The 10,201-nt window shown below is 34.6% G+C and overlaps 1 pseudogene; it reads left to right on the top strand.

Moving 5' to 3' along the window:
* The first annotated feature begins 842 nt into the window (after window positions 1-842).
* Window positions 843-961, top strand: LOC127542180 (uncharacterized; annotated as a pseudogene).
* The last annotated feature ends 9,240 nt before the right edge of the window (window positions 962-10,201 follow it).

The raw sequence follows: 10,201 nt of genomic DNA, 5'->3' as shown, positions 1-10,201 counted from the left end.
TATACTGTTGGAATCCTTACTAACTGCTAACTAATTAGAGTTGATCTAATCTTACAAGAAGATGTTTTGGGTAGAACCTGAAACAAGGTACTAAGTAGAACTAATTAATACAAGGCTTGTGTTCACACCTTTACTCATTGGAGTTCAATGAGTTTATACCTCCCTTGAAGCTCTTTGGGCCAGAGAGCACTATGGGAGAAAACCCATAATCCCTCTCTCTGGAAGGAGCATAAATAGGCCAATGGCCAGTCAAAGAAGTTCTTGAGAGGAAGACGCTACAAGTCGAGGTTTCACCGGAATGACATGAAGAGTAGAGCTGGCTGGAGGCTGAAGAAAGCAGAGGCAGAGGCTGAAGGACCAGACCTTTGGATTTGGCAACATTTGGAGAGAGCTCTTAGAACCAAGCAGAGAGATAGGCCTCTAAGCTAACCGGGCTATATTGGGATAATAAAAGATCTGAACTTTTATCACCTGGCTGAGTTTTGAGAAGAAAAAGCTCACCACAATATACATATATATATATGTGCATACACACATAGGGGAAATGTGTATATACATACATAACTGCATACACACAAATATGGAGGTAGAGATGAAATGTGCATTAAATGAATCTCATGTTATCTGAAATAGAATTACACACACACACACACACACACACACACACACCCCTTTACACACAGACCTGAACACAGAGTTAGGGTTAGGGTTAGGGTTAGAGTTAGGGTTATGGTTGGGGTTAGGGTTACATCAAACCTAATAGGGATATAAGCAGGATTAGGGAAGGAGGGGAAATGCAATGACAATTCAGGTTGAAAAATGCTTCAATAGATAAAATGAGAATGTTGTGTAAAAAGAGAAAATGTTAGCATTCCTTTTGATTAAAATGGAAGGGGAAGTAGTGTCCTTTATAATACAAAAAAAAAAAGTTCTATCACATCCAACCATGTTTTGTTTTTTCCTCCATAATAGACTTTTGAAGAAAGGTAACATAAAAAAAGAAAAAAGGAAAAAACAGAAGAAAATGGAATGAAAAGATATACATAATAATCATAACTGTGAATTAGAATGGTATACACTCACCCTTAAAAAGGAACCAGATAGCAGAATGGATTAAAAATCAGAACCCAATAATATGCTGTTTCCAAAAGATACACTTGAAATTAAAACATAAACATAGAGTTAAAACAAGGAGCTAGAGCAGAATTTAATATGCCTTAGCAATCATGACAGACACAGAAGAAAAAATAAACCTAATTAAAAGGCATAATCAGGGAAATTACATTATGATAAAGGTACCATTTGTTGATAATGAAATGATATCAAAATTTATCATAGCAAGTTTCTCTGATAAAGATCTCATTTCTCAAATATATAGAGAACTGAGTCAAATGTATAAAAAAAATTAAAGCTATTTTCCAACTAATAAATGGTCAAAGGATATGAGTAGGCAGTTTTCACTTGAAGTAATCAAAACTACCTATAATCATATTTTCTTGTAAATAATCCTAGAATAAAGTATAGAAAACAACACAAAAATATTCAGATGTAAAATGAATTGGCACCTAATTACTCTTTTACATGTGCTTGTTAGTTTTTCCTGTAGGTCATTTCACTAAAAAGATTATGTCAAATCCACTTCATCCTTATTAATATTTACTATTTAAATCTCTTCACCTCACCTATCACTCAGGGCTATGAAGTTTCTTTATTTAAAGGCCCCCAAAACAAAGTTTTTGTTTTTACTATAGTCGGGCCCTCCAACAGTCTTAGGGACAGTGAAGTGGCCCCCTATTTAAAAAATTTGAGGACCCCCTTAGCATGTCTTCCTTTCAATACTATTACTTTCCTCTCGTATTTCTCTTCCTTCTTGGTTGTACCTCCTGGGCTAGGAAGGTTAATCTTTAAGTCTAATTTGTAGAAGTATGACTTAGATAAAACTTCAAATCATAGATCTGCTTAAACCATTAATTAAAAAAAAATGCTTGTTTTTCTTTTGGAAACACTCTATTTCATGTGAATCTCTTCTTGTTTTTGAATCCAAATAGTTCGTTTGGTTGGTCCAGCTATATCTCGCTCACATTTTTCTCTCTCACTAAGCTGCAGGAAAGGATATTTTGACTGCAGAGAAAGGGAATTCATTATGCTACAGAGCTGGGAGAATGAAGCAGGGTCCAGAGATCACAATTGCCTTTAGCTCAGTAAAGGCCAAGGGATTCAAGAGCAAAAAAAAAATATTGCTGCATTCCATTATGCCCAAAAATGAAGAGCTAAAAGATGTTTTCCCTCCAATGGTAAAATTGTGTCAGGATGTCTATGCATTTCTATGCAGCTTTATGCGGAAAATATCTCCCGCTCCAGATGGCAGAGTAGAAAGAATCACTCTGATTCAATCAGAATCTTATTTGTAAATATTTCAAGAAAGGACACAATCTAACCACCAAAAAAGTCTGCAAGCTAATAATTAAGTAGCTAAAGAAGTTGATCTGAATATTATTTCTCCTTTTCTCTTTTTTAATTCATTTTTTCAATTAATAATAATTTACAGCTTAACACTGACATATTTTTAATCGATATATTTTCTTTTCCTTTCATCTCCTCTTCCATTAAAAAAAAAAAAAGAAAATCCTTAAAAGACATATGGATAGCTAAATTAAACAAGTTGTCTACCTATGAGAAATGATAGCATACCAAGTGAATTAATAGAATGGAACAACATTTTTGAATTTTTTATTTTATGGAATTGTATCTCTAGAGTTGTAAGGGAGTTCAGAGACCACCTAATTCAATCCCTCTATTTTACAGATGAGGGAAATGAGGCCAAAGGAGGTTCAACTTGCCCAAGATCACCCAGCTGTTCTGTTCTAGAGCTGATACAATCTCTTTTTCTTCATCATTGCTAGAATTCACATAGTGTTTTAAGGTGCATAAAAGTGCTGTACAAATATCATCTCAATTGCAAATGTTTAACCTATATTGGATTACTTGCCATCTAGGGGAAGGAGTGGGGAAAATTTGGAACTGAATATTTTGCAATGAATGTTGCATATGCACATATTTTGAAAATAAAGACTTAAAAAATTAAAAAATAGAAAACAAAAAACCCCGAATATCTCATTTTCTCCTTATAGCAGGTAGATGTTATTATTATTCTTATCTATAAAATGCAAAAGATAGAAAATTAGTGACCTGCCTAGAGTCTAGTAGTTCAGACACTAGTAAAGTGTCTGAAGTAGGATTTGAACTTAGGTCTTTTTGATGCCTCCTTAGGAGTAAAAACCATACAGGCTTTCATAATTAAAAGACTTAAGAATTCATCTCAATTTAAGGGTGAAAATCACCTTTTTACTTATTTATTTTTATTTTTTGCTAAGGTAATTGTGGTTAAGTGACTTGCCCAGGGTCACACATCTACGAGGTATTAAGTGTCTGAGGCCAGATTTTAACTCAAATATTCCTGACTTCAGGGCCAGCACTCTATCCACTGCGCCATCTAGGTACTGAGAGGTACCTTTTTATATAAAGGATGATATATTTATATCAAATGTAATGTAGGCATAAATACATTTACCAAAAAAAATCCTTACATAAAGGGGGAGAAGATTAGAGAAAGTAATAGATTTAAGACTGTGGAAAAATAGCTTTTAGCTATAGGTTTATATTAGACACACTAACCTTTGTCAAATGAAAAGTTCTCAAAAAGCTAAACACAATGAAGATTTTCACTTTTCATGTTATAAATCTTGGCATCTGTAACAGACCTCAGCTTATCATTCAGCAAATAGACTATCTTATGACTGAATTCTAATTTCATTTATGGGATGTGCATTTTAATGTTTCTTTAATAAACAGAAATAGATAGATGATAGATAGATAAAATATGATTATAGAGAAATCAAATGATTTCTATAGTGTAAAAAGCTTTCAGCAAACTGTTACTTGGCATTCATGTGTACTTTCAATGGAATTAATTTGTACCTTTTAAAAAGCTTTACACAAGTGTGTTGATTGGGTAAGAGATAAGCCCAAGGAATTGGAGGCTTGAATTAGCATTTAAAACAGCTTAAAATAGCACACTGGTGCAGGTTAGAGACTAAGGATTCACTAGCTCTAAAGCAATTATAAGAGTATTATACTCTCTTTATCTGTCTCTATATTCCAAAGTCAGTTTTTTTTTTTCTTCAGTTTTACAGAACTTAAGTGAGATCTCTCTGGAGGCACTGTGAATAATTTTTTTTAAAAATATATTTGTTAAAAATTATTAATTTTTTTATTACAAAAATATTTTTGAATGCTTTTTGAATTGTGCTATGTACTGGGGTATTATATATCTCAGATATAATATAATTCACAAGAGTTTGTTCAATTTTTGCCTGAAGACCTCCAAGGAGTGGAAATCATACCACCTCTCAAGGCAACAATTCCATTTTTAGAGAGCTCTCATGTTTGACAAAAAATTGTCAGATTTTACCTGACATCAAGCTGAAATGTCCTTCTTTATGACTTCCATCTGTTCTGTCCTTTGAAGTCAAGAAGAATAATCTAACCCCTCTTGAACAGATACCAGGAACCTTCAAGGGAGTGTAAGCTCTGCAGGCCAGACAAGGAACAAGTATTTTAAAAGTAAAATATTTCATCAGAATTAAAATAACTAGCAAATAAATGATCAATCTCTGAACACATAATCCAGGAATTGTAGTCTCATCTCAGAATAAATAATGAGAGAAATAATCTATTCCAAGAATAATCTATTCCAAGATTCAAATTCTTGTGTGTAGGAAAACATGATAAACCCCAACTCTGCCTTGGAAGGGTAATCCATGGAATACCTGAATTTCTTCCCCTGGTAGTAGCTCTGTCACAGCAGGAATATAACCCATTCCCATTTTCTTTTTTGGTAACTAGCATGTGAGCAGTTAGCTGGCACAGTAGACAGGGAGCCATTTCTGAAGTCAGGAAAACGAGTCTTTCTGAGTTCAAATCTGACCTCAGACACTACTGTGTGACCTTGAGCAAGAGACAAGGATGTCCAAGATGAAGTAGATCAAGCATATGTTGCAGAAATAATTCCCAGGCCCAGAAATATAGTTCATTTGGAGTTTTCTTAAAATTATAGGCTTTTAACACAAGCAACACTGTGGATACTGATGGACGTGAACAAAGGAAGGGACTAGCCATACCAGATCTAAGACTATGTTCTAAGAATGTGGACACTAATTAGAACACTGAGTAAGTGTAAAGGACAATAGCTATATGGCCTGCATTTCAGATTTCTTTTTCACTCATGTTCAGCTCTTTGTGATCCCATTTGGGGTTTTCTTGGCAAAGATAGTGGAGTAGTTTGCCATTTTCTTTTCCAGCTCATTGGACAGATGAGGAAACTGAAGCAAACAGGATTAAGTGACTTGCCCAGGGTCACATTGTTAGCAAGTATCTGTGGTCAGATTTGAACTCAGGAAGATTGCCATATTAATCAATCTGATAAGTATGAGGTGGCCTTAGAAATGTTTTAATTTATATTTCTCTAATCTATTTTTAGATTATTTTGAGTATTTTTAAATGTTCAGACAACTGAGCTGTGTATAGATGACAAATTTCTTCATCTGAAAATTGTTCATATCTTTTTAACCGTTTATCATTTGAAGAATGACTTGTATTCCTATAAATTTGACTTAGTTCTTCCTTTCTAATCTTGGTTGTATTGTCTTTGTGCAAAACCTTTTTAATTTAATGTAATCAAAATTATCCATTTTTGCATTTCATAACATTATCTTTCTTTTTGGTCATAAATTCTTCCCTTTCAAATAAATCTGACATATGCATGAGTAATTTTTCAGCATTGATTCTTGCAAAATCTTCTGTTCCAACTTTTCCCCTCTTTCCCCCATGCCCTCCCCTAGATGGCAGGTAGACCAATACATATTAAATATGTTAAAGTATATATTAAACACAATATATGTATACATATTTATACAGTTACCTTACTGCACAAGAAAAATCAGATTTAGTAATAAGGTAAAAATAATTGAGAAGGAAAACAAAAATGCAAGTGGACAAAAACAGAAGGAATGAAAATGCTATGTTGTGGTTCACACTCATTTCCCAGAGTTCTTTTGCTGGGTTTAGCTGGTTCTCTTCATTATTGAACAATTAGAACTTGATTCATTTCATTGTTGAAGAGAGCCACATCCATCAGAATCAATCATCATATAGTATTATTGTTGAAGTATATAATGATCTCCTGGTTCTGCTCATTTCACTCAGCATCAGTTCATTTAAGTTTCTCCAGGCCTTTCTGAAATCATCCTGCTGGTCATTTCTTACGGAACAATAATATTCCATAACATTCATATACCACAATTTACTCAACCATTCTCCAATTGATGGGCATCCACTCAGTTTCCAGTTTCTAGCCACTACGAAAAGGGCTGCCACAAACATTTTGGCACATACAGGTCCCTTTCCCTTCTTTAAGATTTCTTTGGGATATAAGCCCAGTAATAACTCTGCTGGATCAAAGGGTATGCACAGTTTGATAACTTTTTGAACATAGTTCCAAATTTCTCTCCAGAATGGTTGGATGCATTCACAATTCTACCAACAATGTATCAGTGTCCCAGTAAAATATGCATTTATTAGTAGCATCTCTTTAGAGAAGGAATTCTTAACCACTTTTGTTTCAAGGACCTATTTGACAAACTGATGAAACCTATCTCAACCATCTCAAAATGTTTTTAAATGCATAGAATAAAATACATCGGATTATAAAAGAAATCAATTATATTGCAATAGTTATCAAAAAAAAATTTAAGTTCATTGGCCCCATTCCTGAGTGCTATGTTTCAGAATAGTGATAGACACTATTTCTCTTTTAATGATAATAATTGAACAGACACCACAAAAAAGATTGGAATCTTACTCCCCACTCTACTACTAAAAGGTTATGTACTCTAAAATACCTTAACAAACCTTAAGAATCTATTAGGTTGCATGAGCTGCAGTCTGTTTTCTCATCTCCCAAATGATAAAGTTTGGTTACGTTATTCCACAGTCCTTTGTAGCTCGAAAATTCTATAATTTTCTGAATCTAGATCTGTAATCATAGTGAAACAAATGTATCAAAGTCTCTTTTAATAAATGAGAAGCATTAATAAATGGGATAGAGAAAGGAGCACTGGTTTGGAAGATAGAAGAGAAGGGTTCAGATCCTACCTATGTCACTTACTACCTGTACGGTCTTAACCTCTTCTGACTTCAGTTCCTCTCATCTATAAAATGAATGGGTCATACTAGATACTTGTGGCTCTAAAGTTATGATCTTTCTACTACCCACCCCCCCAATGAACATAGAATATTTTAAAGGAAATATACAGTAACAATTTCATTTCCAAATAGAAGCAAAGTCAAGAATTATCAGGTTCTGCTCAGGTTGGGTGGACATTTAAGGATTTTCCTTGCCTTCAAGGGAATTAATGAGAAAGGTAAATGGCATGTGGTTATAGATGCTGTTGACTGCTAAAAAACAGCTAAGCAAATTTAGGGAAATCTAATTTTTCACCAAAATCAATAGAGAAGTAAAAGAAGGACAAAAAAATAAACGATGCAGTTTCAAGTCACAATTTAACCCTCATATTTTACCTTTGTAAACTCCGCTTCACTAGCTGGCTTGGTTGGATTCATTCCTGTGGTAAGGCTGACCTCTGGTGGGAATAGCCAAGAATTATATTAAAAATAAAAAAGGATTGCCATATGCATTTCCTTTTAAATTGATGTTTCTTCTAGTATCAGAAAAAATGACAAATTTCATTTTTCTATGAGTTTCCTCTGACTTCTTTAGAAAGCACTCAGATAGCACCATTCTCAGATCCCATTTCTTATGACTGGGTAAAAGATGCTATAATCTTGGTCCTTCTGGTAACAGATCTTCTTGGGTCAGACCATAGCTAAAATTAGCATGAGTCGATTGAGGATTTTTCCTAGGTTTTGACAGTAGGGGATGGAAACATTTCTCCCTCCCAGGAGATTACAAAAGAACTACTCTCCTTATCCAGTCCTGGGATGCTTGAACCCCTTTCCTAAGGAAATTATGGTTGAAATTTCTTTTTTTTCCCCTTCACTGCCTGATTTCTCACCAGGGTGGACAACCTTCAACAGTCCTGCTTGATTAGGGATGCATGTTATGTGGGACGCCAGGTTTCAGTACAAGATCACCTGGGAATTAGTGATAAAGGCAGTTCTACACCTTAACCCCATACTTATTTCTCACATTCCAGAATAAATTAAATCCTTCAGGGCCAGAACTGTTTTATCTTTCTCTCTTATCATCCCCAGCACCAAACCCTGTACAGAGGAATCAGTCAATACATGTTTGTTGATATTTATGATAAGTTGATATGTTTCACGAAAAGAAAAGGTCTAACACCTCCATTATTTCTATTATCGGGAAATGAAGGTGCTCCATTCTCCTTCAGTATCAGGATCTTGGGAGGCACCAGCTTCCTTGGGAGGAAAGATCATTCTGATTGGACCCAGAAGTGAATTATCCCCATTTACTGATGACTAACAAATTCTCATCTCTTGCTGTTCTAATTCTTATGATTCAAAACTGCTTTCTATCTTTGCAGAAATCCCTTCCCCTTGTTACTCCCCCGCCCCCCTTATTTTTATCAAGCACAGTCTTGGCCCTCCCCAATCCCTTATTTCCTTTGCTTTGTCTTACTAATGTTTTCACTTAGAATCCCATTCTATTGTTAAGAAATTCCCTTCTATTCTCATCTTTTTTCTCTTATTTCATTTTTTTGATACTCAGCAAACCCTAATTTTCCCCTGGAGACAGCATATTTCTTGACACCCTCTCTAAGGCTGGCTTCTCTTTCTATAGAGCCAAGAATACTTACTCTCTACCATCACGAATCACCAATTATTTCTCAATTTTCCAGCCTGTCCAGATCCTTGTTCTTTCTATCTTTGGACTTCCAAATCACTTTTACTTCTCAGCTGCTCAGGACCTGGATTAAAAATTATTCTCTACAGTAAATAAATCCTTCACTCTTGGACATCTTCCATTTCCTCAATCTCTTTAACTTGAAATATCACTATTCTTCAGTCTTCCTTAATCATGCATGAGAATGTTCAGATCCAAGACTTTCTCCTTTACTACCAACTGAATTTTCTCTAGGTTCTGAAATTCCTACTTGTTGCTCTAGTAGAATCCCAAATAGATACTCCTTATATAGAATTTTGTACTATAGGAAACAATATAATCTCTCCTTTTTTAATAATTATAACTTTTTATTGACAGAACCCATGCCTCGGTAATTTTTAAAAACATTATCCCTTGCACTCACTTCTGTTCCGATTTTTCCCCTCCCTTCCTCCACTCCCTCCCCCAGATGGCAAGAAATCCTATGCATATTAAATATGTCACAGTATATCCTAGATACAATATATGTGTGCAGAACTGAACAGTTCTCTGAAACAATATAATCTCATAGAAATGTTCTAAAGTACTTCATGAAGTCATTGTTGATATCAATTCCAAAGTATCAATGAAAATACATATGGTAAGTTTAAGTGAAATACAGCACCTCACCAGAGACAATAGGCACAGTAAGATCACTTAGTATACTGAGTATTATATTGATTTTAAAAAATATTAAAAGCAGGGGCAGCCAGAAGGACCTGAGTTCAAATCTGGCTTCAGACACTTAACACTTCCTAGCTGTGTGACCCTGGGCAAGTCACTTAGAATGCAGAATGATAATTGTGGAAATATGTATAGAAGAATTGCACATGTTTAACATATACTGGATTATTTGCTGTCTAGGGGTGGAAATGGAAGGAAGAGAAGGAGAAAAAAGTTTGGAACATAAGATTTTGCAAGGATGAATGTTGAAAATTATCTATGCATATGTTTATTTGTTTGTTTGTTTTCCTGAGGCAATTGGGCTTAATTGACTTGCCCAGGGTCACACAGCCAGCATGTGTTAAGTATCTGAGATCTGATTTGAACTCAGGTCCTCTTGACTTCAGGGCTGATGCTCTATCTACTCACCATGGAGCTGCCCCCTATGTTTTGAAAATAAAAAGCTTTTTAAAATTTAAGTTAAAAAAGAAAGAAAGAAAGAAAGAAAGAAAGAAAGAAAGAAAGAAAGAAAGAAAGAAAGAAAGAAAGAAAGAAAGAAAGAAAGAAAGAAAGAAA

Source organism: Antechinus flavipes, chromosome 6, assembly GCF_016432865.1.
Source record: "Antechinus flavipes isolate AdamAnt ecotype Samford, QLD, Australia chromosome 6, AdamAnt_v2, whole genome shotgun sequence".
Classification (NCBI taxonomy): domain Eukaryota; kingdom Metazoa; phylum Chordata; class Mammalia; order Dasyuromorphia; family Dasyuridae; genus Antechinus; species Antechinus flavipes.
Note: the sequence above shows the minus strand (reverse complement) of the source record. Positions and strands in the feature narration are given on the sequence as shown.